We start from the raw sequence: 14,606 nt of genomic DNA, 5'->3' as shown, positions 1-14,606 counted from the left end.
TTAAAAGCAGAGTAGAGCAACTGCTATTTAAAATTAGGTTAAATAACCAGTATATTTCGAGTTTTGTCTCGGGTGAATCTTTTGCTGAAAGTTCGTTGAATTGATTTTTATCCGTTTTCAGGAAATTCTTGTAATTCGTTGGATCTTGTAATTTTATTTCACGTGTTATATTATTAGAGACACACTAAGTTCCTCTGCGATTAATCCAATGTTTCACTCGTATCTTTTAATTCATACTCTTGTGTTAAAAATTTTGCCATCTCCAATCGATGGATACGAATCATCTCGGTCGAGACGTGTAAACGTGTAAATGCTGTCGAGTCAATTGAATTTAAGTCAGTCGATTGACTGACTGATTCGACTGGAGTAAAAGCACTTGTGAACAGAAGTTATTCGAAAATTTTGACAGATGACCGAGGCAGTTAAAGGTGTTCTTATGTTAGTGCCGACAGAACGGAAAAATAAACAAAAAAACGAGACACAAATGAAAATGATAATTCCTGCTGAAGTATTAGATTAAATGACCGACAATACCGCTCGAGTATCAACTGGTAAGAAGATCGTTTGATTTAACTCGTCATTACGTAATATTAGCGGATAAACCCGGCTCCGACCCAGCTAAGCTAATCAAACCTTCGACACGATTTTAATTTTACAGTAATCTTTGCCTTATTGTTTTTGCTTTTATTACTGTTCGCACGGGCAATGCCGGGTATCTTTGCTACTAACTTTATAAAAGTGAATGGTAAAATGAAAATTCACTGGTTGAGCCCGTGATAGATATGGAAACCACCATCTTACTGCCCACGGGGCAGAAAGTATCAAGAAAGAAAGACTAAAGATGTATTAACAATAAAACGCATTTTTTATAAAACTGTTTTTTGTTTTCATAATTTTAATACAAAAAAATTGTTTATATATTGGAAATTATGGTATAAAATGAAAAAGTTTGTGTAAAAATAAGATGATATTATATATAATCTAGTCCAGGAAAATATAATAATTCTTTCTAAAATGCCAGTGGCGTGCAATCCATGGAAGCTGTGGAAGCTACACACTAAAATAACGTATAACACTTCCAGCGATTTAAATAATTTAAGTAAAGCTGGCAAAAGACACGAAAATAGTAAATGTCACATCGATTCTTTCGTGAAATTGAAGCAATTTGAAAATCAAAGTAGAATAAAATTTAACATTAGTTAACAATATAAAATAAATATTGAAAATTATAACAAGATAGTTAACAAGTTACGGCTAATAGATAGATAATATCTAATTGTACATCTTTTAGCCATAACTTCTATAGAATTTAGAAGGATCTATCTTTAATGATGCAAAAAATAAACATATAATAACAAGCTATTTTCGTACACTGTTACGCTCACAGATATAACCTATTAATAGTTTTCTCTCAATCTGTTGGATATATAAAAGAATGTAAAATATTTTTTCAAATTATGACAGGATTTTCTTCATTTTCTTAAGAATCTTTTAAAAGATCTCATGCCTTAGACCAGTCAAAAAACGTTTTTCTTCTGCTACACCTATTACATGGAATTATAATAGCAGGATTATGAACTGCATTATGGAGTATAAACAAAAGTAAAAACTTTTGTTGTTGAATATTTTAATACTACAATTGCTACAAGAGGATTTAATAGATTTTGATTTTCACTTTTTATTACTAGTTTTTCATTACATATTTGCACAGTCAGATATCCTATTTGATATATTACAAAAAAGAATTTTAGTATAGCATATTGTATTACTAGAATCATTAAAATCTAAACAAATCTGCCAACCTGTATTATATTCATGTTATTTACTGAATATCAATAAATTTGATACAAATTTTTACTTACTTACAATGAAGAAATTCCAATTAATGTAAATATTTTGAAATATTATATCATAATAACAGGATATGATAGTTTGTTTTATTTAATTTACGTGTGAATATACCGTATATAAATACCGTAAGATTTTTAAATTTTACTAGAATCGATTTGGCTATTTTTTCGTCAACGTTACTGGAAAAAATGAAGTTTTTATTAATTTTGCTGATTTTTACGGTTTATGTAATTGGTAAGTAGCATCGTTTCTTGGTATTTCTTTAATTTGTTTTTTCTACATATTATTTCTATTGACCATAGGAATTTCCGAGGAGAAAACTCGTACCACGATGTCCGCAATTAGAGACTGCTCGCGAGACGAAGTATTAGGAATATGCGCCGAAACCTGTATACAGTTTCGTGCCTTGTACTGTTATAAGACCAGTCCTCCTTGTCGTTGTAGGCTGGAAAATTAAATGGATTTAAAATTGAATTTTATCGAGAAATTATGGATTTAAAATTAAATTATATCGAGTAATTATGGTTTTAAAATTGAATTATATCGAGAAATTATGTATTTAATTATAATTCTGAATTAAATAATTATTTAACAATATCTGGTCTGGTGAAATCGGCAGAGATATATACTTTCATTACTACGGGAAATTCCCAAATTCCGAATTCTTTCCCAAATGACAATTTTGGCAACTGAAGTATACAAATATGTGGGGTCTCTTACGCCGTACGATAAACAAAAATCGAAATCTTCCGATAAAATTCCCGTAATTTCCAACTGTGGTCATTGATGTAGCGGCAGACAACTTGAAAAATATCAACGTACCAGGGATAAGAATTTAAACCGTGTCAACTTTTTGGGAAAGGCCCGCATACATTTGTTTTTTTCATCGTTGTGTGTAAATAGAAAAATTCGGTTTTAGTCAAAAGAAACGCATTTATATTGTAATTTAGCAATATATTTTGTATTTAAAGAAAGTCGACCAAGGAACTACCGATTCGGAAGTTGATGGCGCTCTGGCATCCGAGAATTCGTGTTAACTAAAAATAATGCTAAATGGGCCATGCCACGTGGTATCGACGTTTACGTAAACGCCAATTAATACAATATAACCACCAATAAATTCGGTATCGAAGTACTAAGCTTATTTTATATCGGAAACACTTGCCGGCGAAAGAACAGAGGATAGGGCCCGTCCATAAATTACGTAAGGTATTTTGGAATGGGTGGGAGTCAAGGATTTCTTACGATTTCTTACTCAGGAGTAGGGGGTAATAGATCTCGTCTTACGTATTATTCTTATTTTTACTTTTTGATCTCGTTGAGTGGTGGAGTTTTGAATTTGGCTTCAATTTGGCGATTTCTATTAAAAACGCTCTTCGTCCTAACGTCATCTCTTATGATGTGATAGAATAATAACGCTAGCAGACTGGTGGTTTCTCTCTCTCTCGCTCTCTTTTTTTTTATATTAGAACTAGCTTACCCCTCGCGCATTGCTGCGATCTCAGAAGAAATGAAATTTAAGCAAACTCGTTATGATAAAATTCAATTTACATTTTATCATTTTTATTGAAACTTATTATTATTATTCATTTTCATCGGGAAAACATTTCAAAGTGTCGTTTCAATTCTATTTATTTATTGGAGTGCTTGTGGATACACGATATTTTTTGTTTTTCCGTCTGGTGCGTACACGAATAAATCAGGTTTTCCGACGCGTGAGCCGGCCACATATAGTTGTCCATGCGAGAAGCGCGGATTCTCCAAATTTAGCCCATACACTCGCAGCGATTGTCAGAAGTGCGATATTCCCCATTTTTATATATATTTTTTAATCCTTTATAATTTTAATTATTTAATTGCTCCTTCCTCTCTTCCTTGGCATGTTGTGAAATTTCTGATAGTTGGATAATAAACCGTTTTATTGTAATTTGTCTTTTTAAATTATTTTGAGTCGATATTAAAATTTGGAAAAGGGGGGATACCTAGATCGGTAAAATAGGCGAATTTCTTCCTACAACTTCGGTTGTTGTTCAAGGTATAGTTGAGGTTTTAACGAAGTTCGAGCGAATACATAATTAGCAAAAAAAAGTTGAAATAAAGTGATTAAACAAAAATTATTACAAATATCGTAAATAACAGATCACAAATGCATATATAGAGATATTTTTTGAAGGGGGAAAATGGTCTTCACAATTTGAAATCGATCGAACACACTGTGCTCGAATGCTCGTATAAACGCGCGCCATCTATCGTAGGATAAATGCCAGAAACCTTCGCGGGAGTGTATTAAAAAACTTCCCAAAGTTTCGTGGCAATCGTACTATGCCACAAACCTTCGCTGGGGTATATTAAACAACTTCCCAAAGTTTCATGGCAATCGGATAAACGGTGTGGTAATGCATGAAGGACGAACAGACACACACACACATACATTCATTTATATATATATAGATAAGTGCACCATTCCTATGGGTGTATAACATTAAGAATACGTAAACCAAAATACATGATACAATGTAAACGTAAAATTAGTATTCGGCTTTTAGCGAAAACTAAAATGTAAAACTATAAATTAGAAATTATAGCCTTTTCTTCCATATATTTTGAACATACAGTAGAGCATCGATTATCCGACCCCGATTAACCGTCACCTCGGTTAACCGACCGCGTTTTAATCGGCAAATTCAAATGTCCGCTAGTGATGTGCCGCTACAATATTTGGCTACGTCTTGGCTACTTTAATATTATTTTTACGTGTTTTAGCTGCAACATGAAAGGGAGCCAGTATTTAAACGAGGCTTAATTTTCTAATTTTTAACGATACAATAGCGACGATTATTATTTTTTTTTTAAATTTGATAGGCTTAACATTGAGGAAAATTCAACACGAAGTAGGTTAATAGCGATATAGGCTACTAATATACTAATTACATGGGGTATAATAATATACTACACTAATAATGGATTTTTTCATACTTTTCGGTTATCCGACTTTTCAATTATCCGACCAACCCTAGTTCCCAATTGAGTCGGATAATCGATGCTCTACTGTAATTGTAAAAAGCATCAAAAAGTGCCTTCTAAACAAGCATGTCGAGTGGACATGGCCACCTGAAACCAAGATTTCTAATATCAGAATAAGTGTATCTTGATCGTAAATTGGACAATGATAGATCATACAAGTATGTTCGACGGGGTCTGTACAGCAAAAGCAAGAGGCAGTTTCTGCTCGGTTATACATCGCCAGGTAGCTTCTAAAATTACCATGCTCAGTAAGTAGTTGAGCAGTAGTAAACGTTAAATCTCTAAGTGTGATGAGAACCTGCATTCAACACTAGGAAAATATAGTCTTGTTATTCTGAGTTTTACTGCTCAACCATTGTTGATTCCACTTTTGCACAGAGTTGTCACGAATATCTGATGGCAAACTGGCTTTGAAGAGAGAGTAATTTACTTGCTACTGAATTGTTAGTAGTTACATGACCACAGCCAGAGGCCGCATAAAGTAGCATTGGTTGTATTGCCCCATTATATAGAGTTTTACAAGCTTTATGATTTATTCCCCAGGTGCACCTAGCACATTTTAGTAGCATATAATTTATTTTCTTGGCCTTAGCCAAGATGTAATCAATATGGCAACGGAATGTGGTTTCTCTCTCTTCTCTCTAGTTTTGTTTTGTATGATGTTTCTGTTTACCCCTGTACTAGCTTAGTAGACCCGTCAAATTTTTTAGCGTCCTTTTGTGAAAATTGAAATTAATATAAAATTGAATATTATGACGTTAATTAATGATAATAACAATAAAAAATTGTNCAATTACCATAGTGCACGATGGGAGACTTGGTGCTACTACTACACACAAACACCATTCATGTGCGATGTGTAGTTTTGGCTGCAGAGTGAAATATAGGCACAAACAGGTCCATTTATATATATAAACACACAAACTCCATTCATGTGCGATGTGTAGTTTTGGCTGCAGAGTGAAATATAGGCACAAGCACGTCCATTTATATATATATATATATATATAAACAACATTCTAAGCCAAAACTACACATCGCACATGAATGGAGTTTGTGTGTTTATATATATAAATGGACCTGTTTGTGCCTATATTTCACTCTGCAGCCAAAACTACACATCGCACATGAATGGTGTTTGTGTGTAGTAGTAGCACCAAGTCTCCCATCGTGCACTATGGTAATTGCGTCTCGATAGCTATAAGGGTCTGGGAGATATGGGGGTTGAAAGTGGTTTACTTCGAAAATCTGTAACAATGGAAGCGTTAACAATAGAAGCGTTAACAATGGAAGTGTTGAGTAACAAAGGAAATGTTAAGAGAAAGCAGCGTTCAAGATTTACAGGCGCAGGTGCGGTTTTTTGCGTTTTTTGAGGGAAATCGAACATATTTTTAGACCCATGTAAAAATTGTCTAATTAGTCTGGAAACGAAGGACCGAATTCTGCATTCTGTGAAAACGGAGAAAGATTGGCTATAATATAATCTTAAACTTAATCTTAAACGTTTTCGAATACAGGTAATCCCCGTATAACAGTTACGTTCCAAAAATTGCCGTGTTATGCGAATCCGTGTTATACGAAACAAATAACTAGTGCGAAAAGAGGGGTTAGGTTCCAAAAATTAAAAAACATGCTGCTAATCCTTCTTTAAATCGGATTTATTCATTTTTTTATGAGTAAAATACTTATTTATTATTTAAGTAAATATTTTACCAGAGGATTATTCATCCTATAAGATGATCTCAGCATGAGCATCATCAACTGGTAACGGTTTTTGAGTGCTTTCGTTAATAGCGGTCGCTCTGCGTCTCCGCTACAACGGGAGTGCACTTCTGTTTGTAGGCATTTAGGAACGACGGTGAAAGAAAAAAAGATGGCAGCGCTCGCACTGTCGATAGTATCGCGATGGAGGAATCTATAATTTTAAAATATGAGCTTTTATAGGCAAAAGAAGGGTCCCAATTGTAAAATTTAACCATTAAATGGATTATTTGTTGAAAGAGCATTCAAAGTAGCCACGAAAACAATTAGAATGCTCGCACAGAGTTACGCAGAGGTACGAGGCGTGTTTTTAAAGTAAGTACCATTTTAATATAACGCCGCTGGAGCGCTGCAGTCGGCACTTAGCGCATGCACGCTGTGTACCTACATCTGCTGGGAAGCCACAAACGCTATTACGGAGCCAATCGACTGTGTTTACTGTTGTTTGTGTGTTATTGAAATGCCGCTGCTCATTGAGAATCCCGCCGACTGCGAAGTGCGTGCCGTTATTCGTTTTCTCAGTGCTAAAGGCTCGAAAGCGGCNAATTTTTTTTTTTTTTTTTTTTTGTTGAAAGGGGTTAGAGGGCTGTCCACAAATAGCGGCGGACTTATGCCCTGTTGGAAGAAGGAAAGAAGAAGTTAGGATAGGAAGAAAAGATGGAAGAGGAAACAAAGTGAGATAGAATAGTGGGAAGAGAAGAGCAATCAGTGGGCCCCCTTGGGACCCCACGGGCGTCTGCATCGGGTTAACTATCAAATCCAAACATACTTATTTACAGATTGGCAATAATCATTTCTGCCAAAACAAAATTTGCCCGAAGAAAAAAAAAACACTACATACCATAATATAAGAACAAATAAATTATAAATAAACATAAAATTTTTAAACCGGAAATGAACAACTATTTACATTTGATTATAGTTAGTACCACATCTCGTGGTTGAACTGTTGAAAAGTCAACTAGGCCAACTGTTGAAAAGTCAACTAGGAGTTATTTACCTCCTTAAACTAATATTGGCATAGAAAAGGTCCAAGTTGGACCTCTCAGTAAGATGCGAAGACTTGTTCACTAATGAATATTCTTAATGTAACTAGTCGTGAGTCATGAACATATAAGAAGAAAGCACTTATGCCGCCATAGCCCACAGGAAGGAAGATTTCAAAAAAAATGCTTTAGTCTCTAATAATCTTCACTGTCTTCACTTTCACTATTACTATCAATGTTATAATTCTGTGTGCTGTTGATGTTGTCTTCGCTTTCCTCCTCATTTTGTTGTGTTTGTTTTTTATAAAAATCAGGAATAAGGGCTCTTGTCTTCCTAATGAAGCATTCTAAGCTTTCCCAAATATCCTTGTTATTAAAGATTTTGTTATGTGCTGGCCTCCAACCCAATCCGTTTTGTATACATTCTCTAAAAAATGGTTGTCTTTGTTGTTCGTATCTCCTACAGTTATCATTTGTTTCTGCATTTGAAGAAGCATCTGGCAGGGCAGCGCCATAACAATCACGACGAAGTCAAAACGACCGTTCTGCACTGGTTGTCTCATTAGGCGGCAACATTCTTTGAGGATGGAATACAAAAGCTGGTCCCACGATACGATAAGTGTCTCAATATTAATGGGAATTATGTAGAAAAGTAGTGTAAAATATGGGCTTTCACATAAATAAAAATTTTGTTAAAAATGTTTGCTTGTTTTTTTTTTATATTTCAAAACGGTACTTACTTTAAAAACACGCCCCGTATAAAAGAACGCACACTTTATTACATTTCATGTTGAACGAGGGTTTTACCCAATTCCCGAACCATGTTAGAGTGAACCCGTCCTAAAGAAGTGACGTGTTATACGGGGGTTACCTGTAGTCGAAAATGTCTTGGAATAGTCGAGGACCGTTATGTGTGAGTAGTGGGGATCGCTTTTGCTGACGTGTGACGCACATGCTTCAGTTGATTTTTCATAAGTAAAAGTGTGCGAATAACAGAAAAAAGGAGAAAGTGAAAAGTGAATAGTGAAGTGTGAAAAGTAAAAATATAAAAAACAATGCCAAAGCGTAAGAAAGAATTTTTGAGGCCTAGAATCATATCGAAACAGAAATAATCAGACAGAAGAGCAACTTGAAAATTATAGGGAAACACATCGAATCAGAGAAATATTATGTATTATGCTATAAATGTACGAAAAATACAAACCCAGCGAAGCGGGTACTTGCAGCTAGTAATAAATAAAGTTTTCTTAAAATAAATTGTTCATTCGAATTCATTAAATTTTTATATTTTTAAATTTGTTCACATAAAGTCTTTTATAAATAATAGTACATATTAATTNGAGAATTTTTACGTTTACTGTACTGTGGGGTCCTACCTCTAACCATCTTCAAATTCCACTCTCATCTGTAACCCGAGCAAACTTTTGTGTTTTGCAGTTTTATTATTGTAAATACTAGGGGTCGATAAATATATATTTTAGTCAATAAGGCTTACTTTTATAATTCTTTCCCAACTCAACTTCACCAATCCTGCACCTCTGAAAAGCTCGAACAACGCAGCTAGCGTATTGTGTACAGTATTATTGTGTGTATTTAGAGTCAAAGAACAGACAATATCACAATTCAGTGATGTATCCATAATATTAAAGGCCCTTACAAAAACTTTTCGGCGTTTCTACTGGGAAATTAAGGAAAAAGAAAAACGAGAGTCGTAATTTTTTCAATGGTCTTTTTTANAGCAAACTTTTGTGTTTTGCAGTTTTATTATTGTAAATACTCGGGTCAATAAATGTATATTTTGGTTACTAACACTTACTTTTATAACTCTTTCCCAACCCAACTTCACCAATCCTCCAACCTCTGAAAAGTTCGAACAACGCAGCTAGCGTATTGTGTATTATTGTGTGTATTTAGAGTTAAAGAACAGAGAATATCACAATTCAGTGATGTATCGATAATATTAAACGCCCTTGCAATAACTTTTCGGCGTTTCTACTGGGTAATTAAGGAAAAAGAAAAACAAGAGTCGTATTTTTTTCAATGGTCTTTTTATGTTGCACAAAACTTTATTTGATAATAATTTAGATATTAAAAACGTCGAATTATCGCGGGATTTTCTTAAAACCCTGCCTATAATTAGGGTTTCGGACTTTCAAAAACCCTGTCGTCGAAATCTCGTAGATGAATTTTTACATTCAGATCTAATTCTTATAGCATTAATGATAACATTGAAAGTTATGGAAAATAATATCTGTTTTAAAAATNCATAATATTAAAGGCCCTTACAAAAACTTTTCGGCGTTTCTACTGGAAAATTAAGGAAAAAGAAAAACGAGAGTCGTATTTTTTCAATGGTCTTTTTTATGTTGCAAAAAACTTTATTTGATAATAATTTAGATAATATTAAAAACATCGAATTATCGCGGGATTTTCTTAAAACACTGCCTATAATGTAGGGATTCTCGGACTTTCAAAAACCCTGTCGTTGAAATCTCGTAGATGAATTTTTACATTCAGATCTAATTCTTATAACATTGAAAGTTATAGAAAATAAGATCTGTTTTAAAAACTCCTGGAGTATTTGAAAATCTCACTATATATTTCAGGTTACACTATCATCCGTTATAGATGATAAGACGTCTCGGCATCCATCGACGATTCTGTTGAGTAATTTTTAATTTAAAAATAGTTTTTCTCACATATTGTCTTAAATCTTCCGGCCTGGTTGGACATTCTTGTTTCAGCCTTCTAGCCAGTTCTATGCCTAATTACTCTCTCCTTGTTTCAATATACAGTTTTTAATAAATTTTCTAGATTTCTCTCATTTACCTCTCTTAAAGGTTATACCTAAAATTCTGATTCTATTTATTGACTTCATCACACCCTCACAATATGATCCAATCATTTAAGTAAAATTTCACACAGTTAATCTAAGTACAGCACAGAAACGCTACATAGAATCGTGTGTAATTTAACTAGATGTAATTCTATTATTTGTAATTAAGCTATTTTCGNATTCAGATCTAATTCTTATAGCATTAATGATAACATTGAAAGTTATGGAAAATAATATCTGTTTTAAAAATTTCTGGAGTATTTGACAATCTCACTATATATTTCAGGTTACACTATCATCCGTTATAGATGATAAGACGTCTCGGCATCCATCGACGATTCTGTTGAGTAATTTTTCATTTAGAAATAGTTTTACTCAAATATTGTCTTAAATTCTTCGGCCTGGTTGGACATTGTTGTTTCAGCCTTCTAGCCAGTTCTATGCCTAATTACTCTCTCCTTGTTTCAATATACAATTTTTAATAAATTTTCTAGATTTCTCTCATTTACCTTTCTTAAAAGTTATACCTAAAATTTTGATTCTATTTATTGACTTCATCACACCCTCACAATATGACCCAATCATTTATGTAGAATTTCACACAGTTAATCTAAGTACAGCACAGAAACTCTACCTAGAATCGTGTGTAATTTCACTAGATATAATTCTATTATTTGTAATTAAGCTATTTTCGATTTTATTTTCGAATATTATCCACTAATCCATCTAAGCTACCTGCATCTTTCACAACCTGGTTTTTCTTTATACCTCTATTATTCCGATTCCTTTATACTCTTTATTTCTTTATAGAAAAATTGAAAACAAACTAGAACAACTTATCAAGAAATAGCACAAAATTATTTAAATTCGGAGAACAAGTTTAGTAAACTGAGAGAAAATTTTCACACTTAAGAAACGGCTTGCAGCTTTCCCTTTATAAAGAGACTAACACAGACTAACAGACATGGCAAAAACTAAAACGGATGCTTCGTACACGAAAAAATTATTCTTATTAACGCAAAACTTTTCTATTAATGCAGCTTGTGATTTCGAGATTAGCAGTTATTACGGAAAAATTCGGATCAACTTTTTAAAGTTCAACGAAAATATTCCATTAATTACACCAGATTAAATTTTATTTTGAAATCAGTCACAAAACTTTATGTAACACACAATGTTATAGCATTACATATTTTTGAGTTCTATTGCATTGAAAATAAATCATTAACGAACTCAGTTTACAAGATTATCATAAGTTCAAATATCAAGTATGAAGAGTTTCACTCAAATGTTCCGTACAAGTTATGTCTTTAACTTGGTTATTCCGTATCGAATAGCAAACGTATAGAATGGTGTGTGGCCTTCACACTATTTTCGTATATCTGTAAAATTTTGATTTCGTCCAACGTTGTCGTTTTTCTTTTGTCTGTCGTTATCACGATTATCTACGCACACTGAGAAAGGGACATACTGCAACTTGGCTTTGACACTCGGAACGTAGTCAAACTTTGACTAGTAACGTCACACAAGATGTAAATATCTCCAAATCTGTGTCGTGCGCGAGTGTGCGTTTGTAACAACAAACCATTTCGTAGTTTGCTGAAAGTGGAAGCGAGGATACTTTGCCATCTCCTCGATCTTTTAAGTGCTAGCAAGATGGCAAACTGTCGTCTATTTACACACACATTTACGCAACGTTTTTGCAATAATGGGTTTAATTTTTTTTATTCAATTTTTTCCACTGTTTAAAAACATTCTGCAAAATATTCCTTTAGTCTAATAACAAAGAAATTCACTGGTTTCAATGGATATTCTATTTGCCTCGTTTAAACTGCTTCGAAACTGTATCCCAATATTACGTTTATGATTATAAATTATCAAGCANCCTAATTACTCTCTCCTTGTTTCAATATACAGTTTTTAATAAATTTTCTAGATTTCTCTCATTTACCTCTCTTAAAGGTTATACCTAAAATTCTGATTCTATTTATTGACTTCATCACACCCTCACAATATGATCCAATCATTTAAGTAAAATTTCACACAGTTAATCTAAGTACAGCACAGAAACGCTACATAGAATCGTGTGTAATTTAACTAGATGTAATTCTATTATTTGTAATTAAGCTATTTTCGATTTTATTTTTGAATATTATCCAATAATCCATATAAGCTACCTGCATCTTTCACAACCTGGTTTTTTTATACCTCTATTATTCCGAATCCTTTACACTCTTTATTTCTATTTAAGAGAACAATTGAGAACAAATTAGAACAACTTATCAAGAAATAGCACAAAATTATGTAAATTCGGAGAACAAGTTTAGTAAACTGAGAGAAAATTTTGACACTTAAGAAACGGCTTGCAGCTTTTCCTTAATAAAGAGAAAAACACAGACTAACAGACATGGCAAAAACTAAAACGGATGTTTCGTATATAAAAGAGTTCTTCTTATTAACGCAAAACTTTTCTATTAATGCAGCTTGTGATTTCCAGATTAGAAGTTATTACGGAAAAATTCGGATCAACTTTTTAAAGTTCAACGAAAACATTCCATTAATTACATCAGATTAAATTTTATTTTGAAATCAGTCACAAACCTTATGTAACACACAATGTTATAGCAGTACATATTTTTGAGTGCTTCTATTACATTGAAAATAAATCGTTAACAAACTCAGTTTACAAGAGTATCAAAAGTTCAAGTATGAAGAGTTTCACTCAAACGTTCCGTACAAGTTATTTCTTTAACTTGGTTATTCCGTATCGAATATCAAAAGTGTAGAATGGTGTGTGGCCTTCACACCATTTTCGTTTATCTGTAAAATTCTGATTACGTCCAACGTTGTCGTTTTTCTTTTGTCTCCCGTCATCACAATTATCTATGCACTCTGAGAAAGGGACATACTGCAACTTGGCTTTGACACTCAGAACGTAGTCAAACTCTGACTAGTAACGTCACACAAAATGTAAATATCTCCAAATCTGTGTCGTGCGCGAGTGTGTGTGGTAACGACAAACCATTTCATAGCTTGCTGAAAGTGGAAACGAGGATACTTTGCCATCTCCTTGATCTTTTAAGTGCTAACAAGATGGCAAACTGTCGTCTATTTACACACACATTTACGCAACGTTTTTGCAATAATGGGTTTAATTTTTTTTATTTAATTTTTTCCACTTTTTAGAAACATTCAACAAAATATTCCTTTAGTCCAATCACAAAGAAACTCACTGGTTTCAATGGGTATTCTATTTGCCTCGTTTAAACTGCATCGAAACTGCATCCCAACATTACGTTTATGATTACGAATTAACTATCAAGCAAAAATAAAGAGATTTTTGAGGATGCCGTGCTGTGTTAGACCCGATGTGATGGTAATCAACAACTAAAAATGCTTTTATCGTATGCATCTGAAAAGCTTAGGAGTCGGAAGCCTCGATTATCTGTGTATAAACACGAACTTACATCTTGACCGAAAGTCATCCATGCTTTCTATTGAAAATTTTCTCGAGAACGAAGTTAGATAGACGACCGGTGTGACACTCTTGTTACCAGGTGAAGTATGATGTACAGGGACAAGGTATCAATACTGTGGAAAGCTTATTCGGTAGTGTAATACTTTCGACTGGGGGAAAACAGTCTGAATTTGTTTTGACTCGCCCTCGTATAATATTCAGTTTTAAGGTTAAACAATGTAAAGTACCGAGTAATAAGATGTGACCTGTTCCTTGTGTAAACTAAAGTATAAAAAGCAGTATCTCGTTAGTGAGGTTACTTTTTCTCCACTTTTAATGCTGACTCGTATGGTGTTTATTTTCCTGTGACAATTTCTTTCTCTCCAAATTAATTAGCGATTATAATTATAATATCAACTTTCAGAAATGAAAATTAATGTCCTGTCAAACACTTCGAATTACAAAACACGAAATAATAAAGAAAGAAAACGCGATAAAATACTTATTTTTAAAATGAATAATAAAAACGATATTTGACACGACCTACTTTGGACATTTTAAAGTTATTTCACCGGAGATCGTGTTACTTATTTTAAATCATCAATAATCATATCAAATTTTATAAAATTAGGCCATTTTATTTATTTATTGTTTATTTATATCCATACGGTAAAATTGACTCTAATTTCTT

This window comes from Centruroides sculpturatus, unplaced genomic scaffold (genome assembly GCF_000671375.1).
Source record: "Centruroides sculpturatus isolate CEXI.00-Female unplaced genomic scaffold, Cexi_2.0 scaffold402, whole genome shotgun sequence".
Taxonomy (NCBI): Eukaryota; Metazoa; Arthropoda; class Arachnida; order Scorpiones; family Buthidae; genus Centruroides; species Centruroides sculpturatus.
The sequence above is the reverse complement of the archived record's forward strand: the minus strand, read 5'-3'. Positions refer to the sequence as shown.